The sequence below is a fragment of the Notamacropus eugenii genome, chromosome 5 (genome assembly GCF_028372415.1).
Source record: "Notamacropus eugenii isolate mMacEug1 chromosome 5, mMacEug1.pri_v2, whole genome shotgun sequence".
In the NCBI taxonomy this organism is placed as follows: domain Eukaryota; kingdom Metazoa; phylum Chordata; class Mammalia; order Diprotodontia; family Macropodidae; genus Notamacropus; species Notamacropus eugenii.
In genome coordinates, this window is record NC_092876.1 from 293,469,682 (window position 1) to 293,480,818 (window position 11,137).

The following is an 11,137-nucleotide window of genomic DNA, read 5'->3' on the forward strand; positions in this document are numbered from 1 at the left end:
CCCAGTCTAAGTGACCCTTAGAGATCTTATTTATATATCTTTCCTCAGTCTGTGTTTTATAACAGGGTATTTAAATTGTTATAAAAATATATGGATCTAACAGGGCTCCTGACCCTTGAGAGATATGCTCATTTTTTCCCATTTGCTGGTGCACAATTAAGACAGATTTATATTATAATACTCAGAAATTATTTCTTAAAGAAATTACATGCCCCCAGCTTTACCAGTTGTTTTTAATTAAAAAAAAATCTTTCTGTAAATTCCTTCAAAAGAGAAAAATGGTTTCAAAACACTGTACATTCCATTATTTTAATTATGTTTATTGTGAACTGATACACTAATAAAAAGCATTTTCATATACATAGCAGAAGATTAAAAGATAATTCCATATTAAATTCCTCATAGAATTCATTAATCTCCATTTCACACCTTTGGCTTTTAAAAATACAAAGAATAAATTCTACACAATGCTTTCAAAACAATATTCCTTGCTGTGTGAGGTACAGAGACCTTTACCAATGAATCAGAGATATTAGCAGAAAAAATAGTTCTTTTACTGACTTTATCAAGAAGGGGCTCCTCCAGAGCACCCAAAAAGTGGTGCAAACCAAAGACAGAAGAACTGTGTTTAGCTCAGCACATTATATAGGTCCTACCTGCAATCCCCCCTCCCTAGACCCCTTCTTCAGGGCTCATTGGTGTGAATCCTGAAGGTACAATCTATTCTTGGCAATCTACCCCAGCAACAGAGAACAAAACTAATTTCACACATTAGCCCTAAAAAAAAGAAGGGGGGGAGGTGTTATTCCTCCTTGCAATGTGCCTAAAAACAAGGGGGGAGAAGACTGGGAAAATATAGAGGGCAGTCTGTGAAAGTATAGGGGATAGTCTTGGGAAAGTATATGAAGTGGTCTGGGAAAGTACAGAATACGTTGAAACATTTCTTCTACAAGGTCAACCTGCTGCAAATGTTTCAAAAAGATAAGAAACAATTAACCTGGGGGGCAGAGTTAATATGGCAGAGTCAGAGCAACTACTCACCTAAGCTCTTAGACAAACTCCTTCAGATACCTCTAAAAAGAGAATATGACCAAATTTTGGAGGTGCAGAACCCAATAAGAGACAGACTGTGGCAGATTCACAGCCCAGGACAGACTGGAAGATCAACAGGAAGAATCTGTTGCATGGAGGTGGGGGAGCATGCAGCACACAACACAGTGCTCCCACTGCAGCATGGCCAAACAAGAAAGACCCACCATAGCCTGAGGCAGCAGCAGCATGGTGGAATGACAGAGTGGCAACTGAGGTCAAGAGACCAGTGGAGTCAAGCAAGTGACAGCCACTGAGCCCCAGGTATCAGGAGCAGCTGCTCCTGAGACTATCAGCCTGTAGATCAAGTGTATGCAAGTCACCTACTTGAATTTCCAGGAGCCAAAATAGCAGAGTGATAGGTAAATGCTCTCTCCCACTCCCCTTGTTGACCTTGAAAGAACCATAAAATATTTTCCTAGAAAAATCCTGGATCAGTGGTATCAGCAGAAGGGGCAAAAAATATCATAGCACATGAGACTAGGATAATTGCCAGAGAATGTTCTTCTTACTGTGGCAGAGGTGAAACAGAAGGAAAGGAACCCCCCAGGGGTGGGGTGAAACCCCGCAATCACCAACACTGGGAGCCCAGGCTTGCCTCAGGGGAAATGGGAAGACAATAGGGTACCTGGGATCACCAATCTCTGAGCTTACCTTTGCTCCAGCTCAGCTGAGGAGCTCTCCCTTTACCAGAGCACCCCTTCCTGAAACTTAACAAGCTAACCGCAGAGCTGATCCAGGAAATACAAAACAAAATGAAAAAAAGACACCTGCCCTTTGCTTTCTCACACCAGTCAGCTCAACTCCAAGTTCTCCAGCTTCTAGCTGAAAGCACCTGAGACCACACTACACAGCATCATGATCATTAGTAAGAAGAAGCAAAGCAAGAAGGAAAAGACCATAGAATCTTTCTATGGGGACAAGGCTCAAAACACAAATACCAAAGAGGTCAGTATTGAGACTGTACTCCCATCTGAAACTTCAAAAGCGATTATGAACTGCTCATATGCACAAAGAGCACTCCTAGAACAGCTGAAGAAGGAAATAGAAGAAAAACTGACCAATGATTTTAATTTAATAAGGAAAATTGAACAAATAGAAAAGGAAGCACAAAACCTAAATGGGAAAATTGGACACATGGAAAAGGAAGTACAAAACCTAACTGGAGAAAATAATTCCTTAAAAGAAATAATTGAACAGATGGAAAAGGAGATGCAAAAGTTAACTGAAGGAAACAATTTGATAAAAATTAGAATTGGGCAAGTAGAAACTAATTACTCTATGAGACATCAAGAATCAGTCAAACAAAATCTAAAGAATGAAAAGACAGAAGAAAATGTAAAATATCTAATTGGAAACAGAACTGACCTGAAAAATAGATCCATGAGCGAAAATTTAAGAATTATTGACCTACCAGAAAGCCATGATGAAGAAAAGGGTCTGGACAATATATTCCAAGAAATCCTCAAGGAGAATCTGCCCAGAAGTACTAGATCCAGAGGGCAAAATAGTCATTGAAAGAATCTACCATTTAGCTCCCAAAAGAGATCCCAAACTAAAAACGAAGAAATATTGTTTCCAAATTCCAGAACTATCAAGAGAAGGACAAAGTAATACAGGCAGCCAGAAATAAACCATTCAAATACCGAAGAGCTACAGTCAGGATCACACAGGACCTTGCAACTTCTACATTGAAAGATTAAAGGAACTAGAATATGATTTTCTGTAAGGCAAAGGAGCTGGGACTACAACCAAGGATCAATTACCCATCAAAGTTCAGTATAACATTTCAGGCAAGGAGATGGACATTCAACAAAATAAGGGATTTCTAGACCTTCCTAATGAAAAGACAAGAACTCAATAGAAAATTCAATCTTCAAATGCAGGTCTCAAGAGAGGCTTAAAAAGGTAAACAGGGGAAAAAGAAAAACCTATTACTCAATTTGGGCAAACTGCTTACCTCCCTATAAGGGAAGATGATACTTGTTAATCTTGAAAATTGTACATCTATTATGAAATATAAAAAGGATATACATAGAGGGAGCAATGTAAATGATGTGATGATAAAAATGTGATTTAAGCATGTGAAGGAATTGTAATAGGAGATATGAAAAGGAGGAAGCAGAAAATGGTAAATTACATCACAGGAAGAAATACAAAATTATATCAGAGTAGAGGGAAAGAGGGGAGGGAGATGAACATTGTTTGAGAGGTACTCTCATCTGATTTGGTTCAAGGAGGGAACAATAAACTTAATTAAGTATATAAATCTAACTAGCTCTATAAGCAGGAGGAGGGGAAGGGGGAAAGAAAGAAGAGGGGAGGCTAAAAGGAGAGAAGATGTAGTAAGGGTAAAGGGTAGTAAAAGGGAGGTGGCTGAAAGAAGGAAGGGAAGACTGCAAGAGGAGGTGGTCAAAAGTGAAAACTCTATTGAGGAGGGGAAGGGAAACAGGAGGACTAAAAGCACAAATGGTGGGAAAGAGGATGTTGGGAAAGACACAGATTGCAATCATAACTGTGAAGGTGAATGGAATAAACTCTCCCATAAAATGGAGATGCATAGCAGAATGGATGAAGAGCCATAATCCAACAACATGGTGTTTACAAGAAACACATTTGAAACAGGGGGATACACGCAGGGCAAGGGTAAAAGGTTGGAGCAGAATATATTGTGCTTCAGTTGATGTAAGAAAAGCAGGGGTAGCAATCTTAATCTCAGACAAAGAAAAACCAGAAATAGATCTTATCCAAAGAGATAGGGAAGGAGACTACATCTTACTAAAAGGCACTACAGACAACAAAACAATATGATTACTAAACATATATGCTGCAGGTGGTACAGCACCCAACTTCTCAGAGGAGAAGTTAAGGGATTTACAGGTAGAAACAGCAAAACTATACCAGTGGGGAACCTTAACCTCCCTTTCTCTGAACTTGATAAGTCTAACCTTAAAATAAACAAGAAAGACGTTAAGGAGGTGAATAAAACTCTGGACAAGATAGATATAATAGATCTCTGGAGAAAACTGAGTGCAGATAGAAAGGAATATACCTTTTGCTCAGAGGTACATGGCACATATACAAATATTGACCATATACTAGGCAATAAAAACCTCACAATCCAGTGCAGAAAGTCAGAGATAGTCAATTCAATCTTCTCAGATCATAATGCAATAAAAATTATATGTAATAAAAGGCCATGAAAGATAATCCAAAAATTAATTGGAAACTAAATAATCTAATCCTAAAGAAGTAGTGGGTTAAACAACAAATCATAGAAATAATCAACAATTTCATTCAAGAGAATGAAAATAAAGAGACAACCTACCAAATCTTATGGGCTACTATAAAAGCAGTTCTTAGGAGAAGCTTTATATCTTTGAATTCCTACATGAATAAAATAGAAAAAGAGATCAATAAATTGGGCATGCAGTTGAAAAATCTTGAAAAAGAACAAATTGAAAATCCCCCAGTAAATACCAAATTAGAAATACTGAAAACCAAAGGACAGATCAAAAAAATTGAAATTAAGAAAACTATTGAACTAATAAATAAAACTAATAGTTGGTTTTATGAAAAAACTAATAAAATTGAGGAAACTTTGCTCAATTTGATTAAAAAAAAGAAAGAAGAAAACCAAATAACCAGTATAAAAAATCAAAGGGGGGATCTCACCTCCAGAGAGGAGCAAATTAAAACAATAATTAGAAATTATTATGCCCATAAATTCAACAATCTAAATGAGATGGATGAGTATTTAAGAAAAAAACATAAATTGCTCAGATAAACAGAAGAGGAAGTTGAATACTTAGACAACCCCATCTCAGAAAAAGAAATTGAACAAAACATCAATGAATTCCCTAGGAAAAAATCTTCAGGGCTAGATGGATTTGCAAGTGAATTCTATCAAACATTTAAAGAAGAGTTCATTCCTATATTATATAGACTATTTGGGAAAATTGGGGAAGAAAGAATCCTCCCAAATTCTTTTTATGATACACATATGGTTTTGATACCTAATCCAGGAAGAGCCAAAACAGAGAAAGAAAATTATAGACAAATTTCTGTAATGAATATAGATGCAAAAATTTTAAATTCTATTTTTAACAAAAAAGAAAACAGCAGCTTATCATGAGAATAATACATTATGATCAGGTAGGATTCATACCAGGAATGCAGGGCTGGTTCAACATTAGGAAAACTATTAGCATTATTGATCATATCAACAACAAAACCAACAGAAACCACATGATTATCTCAATTGATGCAGAAAATTTTTTTGACAAAATAAAACACCCATTCCTATTAAAAACTGTGGATAGCATAGGAAATAAATGGAACTTTCCATAAAATAGTAAGCAGTATCTACCTAAAACTTTCAACAAGCATTATATGCAATGGGGATAAGCTAGATGCATTTCCAGTAAGATCAGAGGTGAAATAAGAATGTCCATTATTACCACTGTTTTTCAATATGGTACTAGAAATGTTAACTGTAGCAATTAAAGAAGATGAAGAAATTGAAAGAATTAGAATAGGCAAAGAAGAAACTAAGTTATCATTCTTTGAAGATGATATGATGATATACTTAGAGAATCCCAGAGAACCTAGAAAAAAACTACTTGAAATAATAAACAATTTTGGCAAAGCTGCAGGTTACAAAATAAATCCACACAAAACTTCTGCATTTCTATGTATTAGTAACAAAGCCCAACAGTAAGAGATACAAAGGGAAATCCCATTTAAAGCTCAGGTAGACACTATAAAACATTTGGGAGTCTACCTGCCAAAACAAATCCAGAGACTAGATGAACATAATTACAAGATCCTTTTTTCACAGATAAAGTCAAATTTAAGTAAGTGGAAAAACATTAGTTGCTTGTGGTTAGGCTGAGCCAATATAACAAAAATGACAATTATACCTAAATTAATTTACTTATTCAGTCCCATACCAACCAAACTATCAGATAATTATTTTCTAGAGTTGGAAAAAATAAAATCAAAATTCATCTGAAAGAACAAAAGATCCAGAATATCAAGGGGACTAATGAAAAGAAATGACAGAGAAGATGACCTAGCTCTACCAGATCTCAAAGTGTATTATAAAGCAGCACTTTAAAAACTACTTGGTACTGGCTAAGAAACAGAAGGGTAGACAAGTAGAATATGCTAGGTACTCATGATGCAGTGCGCATTGAATATAGTGATCTACTGTTTGATAAACCCAAGGACCCCTTCTGGGATCTTTCTGGAATAAGAACTCACTGTTCAACAAAAAATGCTGGGAAAACTGAATAATAGTGTGGCAGAAACTAGGCATAGACCAAAGCCTGACACCATACACAAGAATAAAATCTAAATGAGTACATGATCTAGGCATAAAGACTGACATTATAAACAAATTAGTTGAGTAAGTAATAGTGTATTTATCAGATTTATGGAGAAGGGAAGAATTTCCTACTAAAGAAGAGATAGAAGGCATTATGAAGTACAAAATGGATAATTTTGATTACATTAAACTGAAAAGGTTTTGCACAACCAAATCCAATGCAACCAAGGTTCAAAGGGATGTAGAAAACTGGGAAAGAATTTTTGTAACTAGTGTCTGTGATAAAGGTCTCATTTCTAAACTATGTAGAGAACTAAGTCAAATGTACAAGAATACAAGTCATTTCCCAATTGATAAATGGTCAAAGGATATGAACAGGCACTTTTCAAAGGAAGAAATTAAAAATATCTATAGTTATAGGAAAAAATGCTCTAAATCACTACTGATTAGAGAGATGCAAATCAAAACAACTCTGAGGTACCACATCACACCTATCAGATTGGCTAACACAACAGAACAGAAAGATGATAAATGTTGGAGAAGATGTGGGAGAGTTGGAACACTAATTCACTGTTGGTGGAGCTGTGAGCTAATCCAACAATTCTGGAGAGCAATTTGGAACTATGCCCAAAGGGCTTCAAAAGTATGCATACCCTTTGACCCAGAAATACAGCCTCTAAGACTGTATCCCCATGAGATCATAAAAATGGGAAAAGGTCCCACATGTACAAAAATATTTATAGCAGCACTCTTTGTGGTGGTCAAAAACTGGAAATCAAAGTGATGCCCATCAATTGGAGAATGGCTGAATAAATTATGGTATATGAATATAATGGAGTACTACCGTGCTATAAGAAATGATGTACAGGAAGACTTCAGAAAGCACTGGAAACACTTATATGATCTGATGGTGAGTGAAAGGAGCAGATCCAGGAGAACTGTGTGGACAGCAATGATCATAGTGAGTTTTTTCTGGTAGACCTGGAACTTCGTTGCAATGCAAGGACATAAAAAAATTCCCAGTGGTCTTATAAGGAAAAATGCCTTCCATACCCAGAGAAAGAACTATGAAATTCAATCACAGCATGTAGCAGATCATTATCTTTTGTATTACGATTGGTTTGCTATATGATTTCTCCCATTTATTTTAATTTTTCTACACAACGTGACTATAGTTAAAATGTATTTAATAAGAATGTATGTATAGAACCTATATAAAGTTGTATGCTTTCTTGGAAAGGGAGGGGAGTTGTAGGGGGAAGGGAGGGGAAAAAATCTAAGTTTATGGTAGTCATTGTAGAACACTGAAAATAAATAAAATTAATAAAAAAATAAAAATAAAATAAACAATTAACCCTTTGAAGAAGCTTCACTCCTGAGAGATCCTCAGAAATCATCTTTCACATTGCTTTCTTCTGAACTTCCTTCTCTTCCTTTTTATTAATTTTTAAGAAGATTAAAATGATTCCCTTTTAGGGGGCATTTCTAATGTTAACCCTCCCTCTTCCAAAAAAGGAGAAAAACATCCTCTGTGACCAAACCATTATAGTTAAGTAAAATGAGTCCACACAATGCTCTTTTCTAAAATATGCATGCCTCCACCTTGTCTTCCTCTCCTCTCTCTCTCTAAGGGTGGGTAATATACTTCATCATTGATCCTCTGGTTGATTAAAGTTTTTACGTCTTTGAAAGTTGTTGTGTTTACCAATACTGTTTTCCTTATGTAAATTGTTCTTCTGGTTTTGCTCATTCAACTCTGCATCAGTTCATGCTACCAAGCAATCTCTTTGATGATATATTATGGAAAAATGATATTTCATTACTTTCATTTGTCACAATTTATTCAGTTATTCCCTAATAACTGAAAAAACAATCTAAGTAATTTAATCTCTTGAGGCTTAGATTCTGTTTTTCTTCCCCCCTTCCCTTTTTAATATCCTCTTTAGGATGAAGAAATTTGTTTTGCTTATGGCTATTCCCTCATTCTTTACCACTCTTTTCCCCAATTCCCACTTTTTCCCTTGTTGAATTTAATGCATTTTTACACCAAACAATGTTAACCCCACCTTTGTCCATTTCAGATAAGAGTGTCATTTGATATCCATTTCCCTATGTTTTTATAATCTACTATTGCAATCCGACTTTGAGAAATGGCAAATTTTACACCCTTCATCATCCTTTCTAAAATAGCTTATTCCTCCTTTTACTTTCCCTTCTCTTTCCTCTCATAACCTTCAGAACTTAGCCAGCCCACTCCCAGGACCTCTCTCTTTAAAAAAATAATCCACTTGATACCATTTGGAGACATTAATGTTCTGAGGAGACACTTGTTTCTTCTCCTCTGTTACAATATTAGCACTATACCATTCTCATAGTTCCTTCCAATTGCTCAAATAAATCTAACTTTCTAGGTTTCTTTGCACTAGTATTAGCATTTCAAAGCCTTTATTTCAGGTTCTGTACAACTCCTCTTTACTTTTGAGTGACCAGGGAGCCACCTTGTTGGTTTCAGCCAGGATCAATTATTTCTTTTAATGATCTCTATTTCCTTGGGCTTCTCCTTCTTGAATCTCCTTCTTGAGGTTCAGAGCTTTGGATCTTAATCCATGAGATTTAGAGCTATGGATTTTCAAAGTCTCTGAGATGTTCCTGAGCATGCTTATATCACACCGTATGGCACCATGCTGAATCTTTCTATTAAGAATGTCTTCCAAGTTCCCTACCACAATTCTGAAACTATCTGTCCATTCTGGGTGCTGTGTTAATAGAGCTCTTCATTCTTATTTCCTTGAGACATGGGCCTATCTCTGGTGACAGTGGCCCTTACTTCTATTGAGTGACCACCTTTCCTATGGCTCTTGGATTTCTGATTTGTTATTTTTTTTTGTGAAGTTCTGAGGTGAAAGAAGTAACTTACTATAATTTTTCTTTAAATTTCTAGATTATTATTCCATCCAGTATAAATTTCACAGTTTTCATGGATTAAGTATTTGGGAGCTAAACAATGTCTTTCCTCTCAACTAGTTATCTTAGTAGGAAGTCCATTCTTTTCTTTACAGTATAGAAACATGTTTCAAATTGTCCAGAGAAGTCTACGCTACAACTTTCCTTAGTAATACCTTGTAATATAATATATCTACTCTAGATCACTCTTCCTTCAGTTTGTTTGTTCCCTCTTTTTTCAGTCTTTGACAGAATCACATGTGTCACAGACAATTTTAGAAAATTATAGTTTAGCTCTTCATTACTTCACCTTTAACCTCTGACATTTCAAGATTTAATTACAAATGGGTTGACCTCAGTTATTGCTTTCACTCATATTCATTTATATGGAACAAGATAATTTAATTCTTTTTCCCATAATGTCGTGTGGCTGATTGGAAAAGAAATATTTTTTCCATACTGTTACAGGCCTAAGAAATAGGAACTTGTTGAAGAAAAACAGGGATTATTGATTGAAAGTTAGCTATAAGAAAGGAGGAAAAGTCATAGTAAATGAGTGAATGAATCACAAAACAACACACTTATTATGCATCTACCACATACTCATCACCTTGCCAGACTCCAGATATACAATCAGAAAGTATAACAGTCTATAACTGTCAAGGAACCTATATTTTAGTGGACATAAGCAAAGTGTATAGGTGAATGGTTGGCAAAGGGAATTTTTATGTGGGGAATCACAGATATTGTTAATATGACCAGAGGGAAAGTAAATTGTGACACAGTTTCCAGTAGTAACAGTAGTATTGATTTGATTACTGTACCCAGGACAAGAAAATGTTTTAAAAGGATGTGTGTTATACATTTGGTGGCAGAGAAGATGATAAGACTGTGGGTGGGCCCTGGTTTCTTTTGAAATGGTTGAATGGGATATTTGATGGGCTGGATAGATATAGTGAAATAGATCAATTTTCATTCACTAAATAATCCGGTCAAATGAATCTAAGGGTAGAGTTCCAACTGAGTGGAAAATATGGTCTCTGGAATTTCAGTTGGTGACCATTAAGAGTAAAGAACTGGTTAGATCAGGCTAATAACCACTTGCTGAGTGGTAAAGAGACCTAAATAAGAATGGGAGATGCAACAGTCAGGTGAGATGGTGCAGAACCCAAGTGACTGCAGAACCAGAAGGTCAGAAGGGTGAACCAAGCACATACTTACCAAAACAAGTACTCTAGTACAGATTTCAAGGTAAGCAGATAAGTAGCAAGATACAGAAATTGCTTTGACCAAAGTTCCCAATTCCATTCACGTTCCTTTAAATGAAGCTCTGTTGGTATTGTGAATTTATATTTTTGGGGAAAATATATTTTTTCTGAGAGGGGAATAACCTTTATCCATTTAGTCTCTTATTATCAGAGGTTTAATTATGAGTACCATTTCTATTTTACATACAGTGTGATATATTCAAATATTTAATGAACCTTTGCTACTTGAAAGTCAGAGAATTAGAAACAAGTAAAATTCAGATGTCTCTAGAGATGGTGCTTACCAGGAGTAAACATGAGCCATATCAATATCATTGGAGTGAGAGTTCCCCAAAATTTTATGTGGTTTGTTTGATAAAAGGAAGGGGACCTACTAATGCAACTTTTTATTTTTAATTTATTGAATAAAAAAAGCATTTCCATAATACAATTTATTAAAAAAAAGGTAATTGCATATGAAACTGCAAATTTATTATACTCAACCTGCTATTCATTTTGAACATATAAT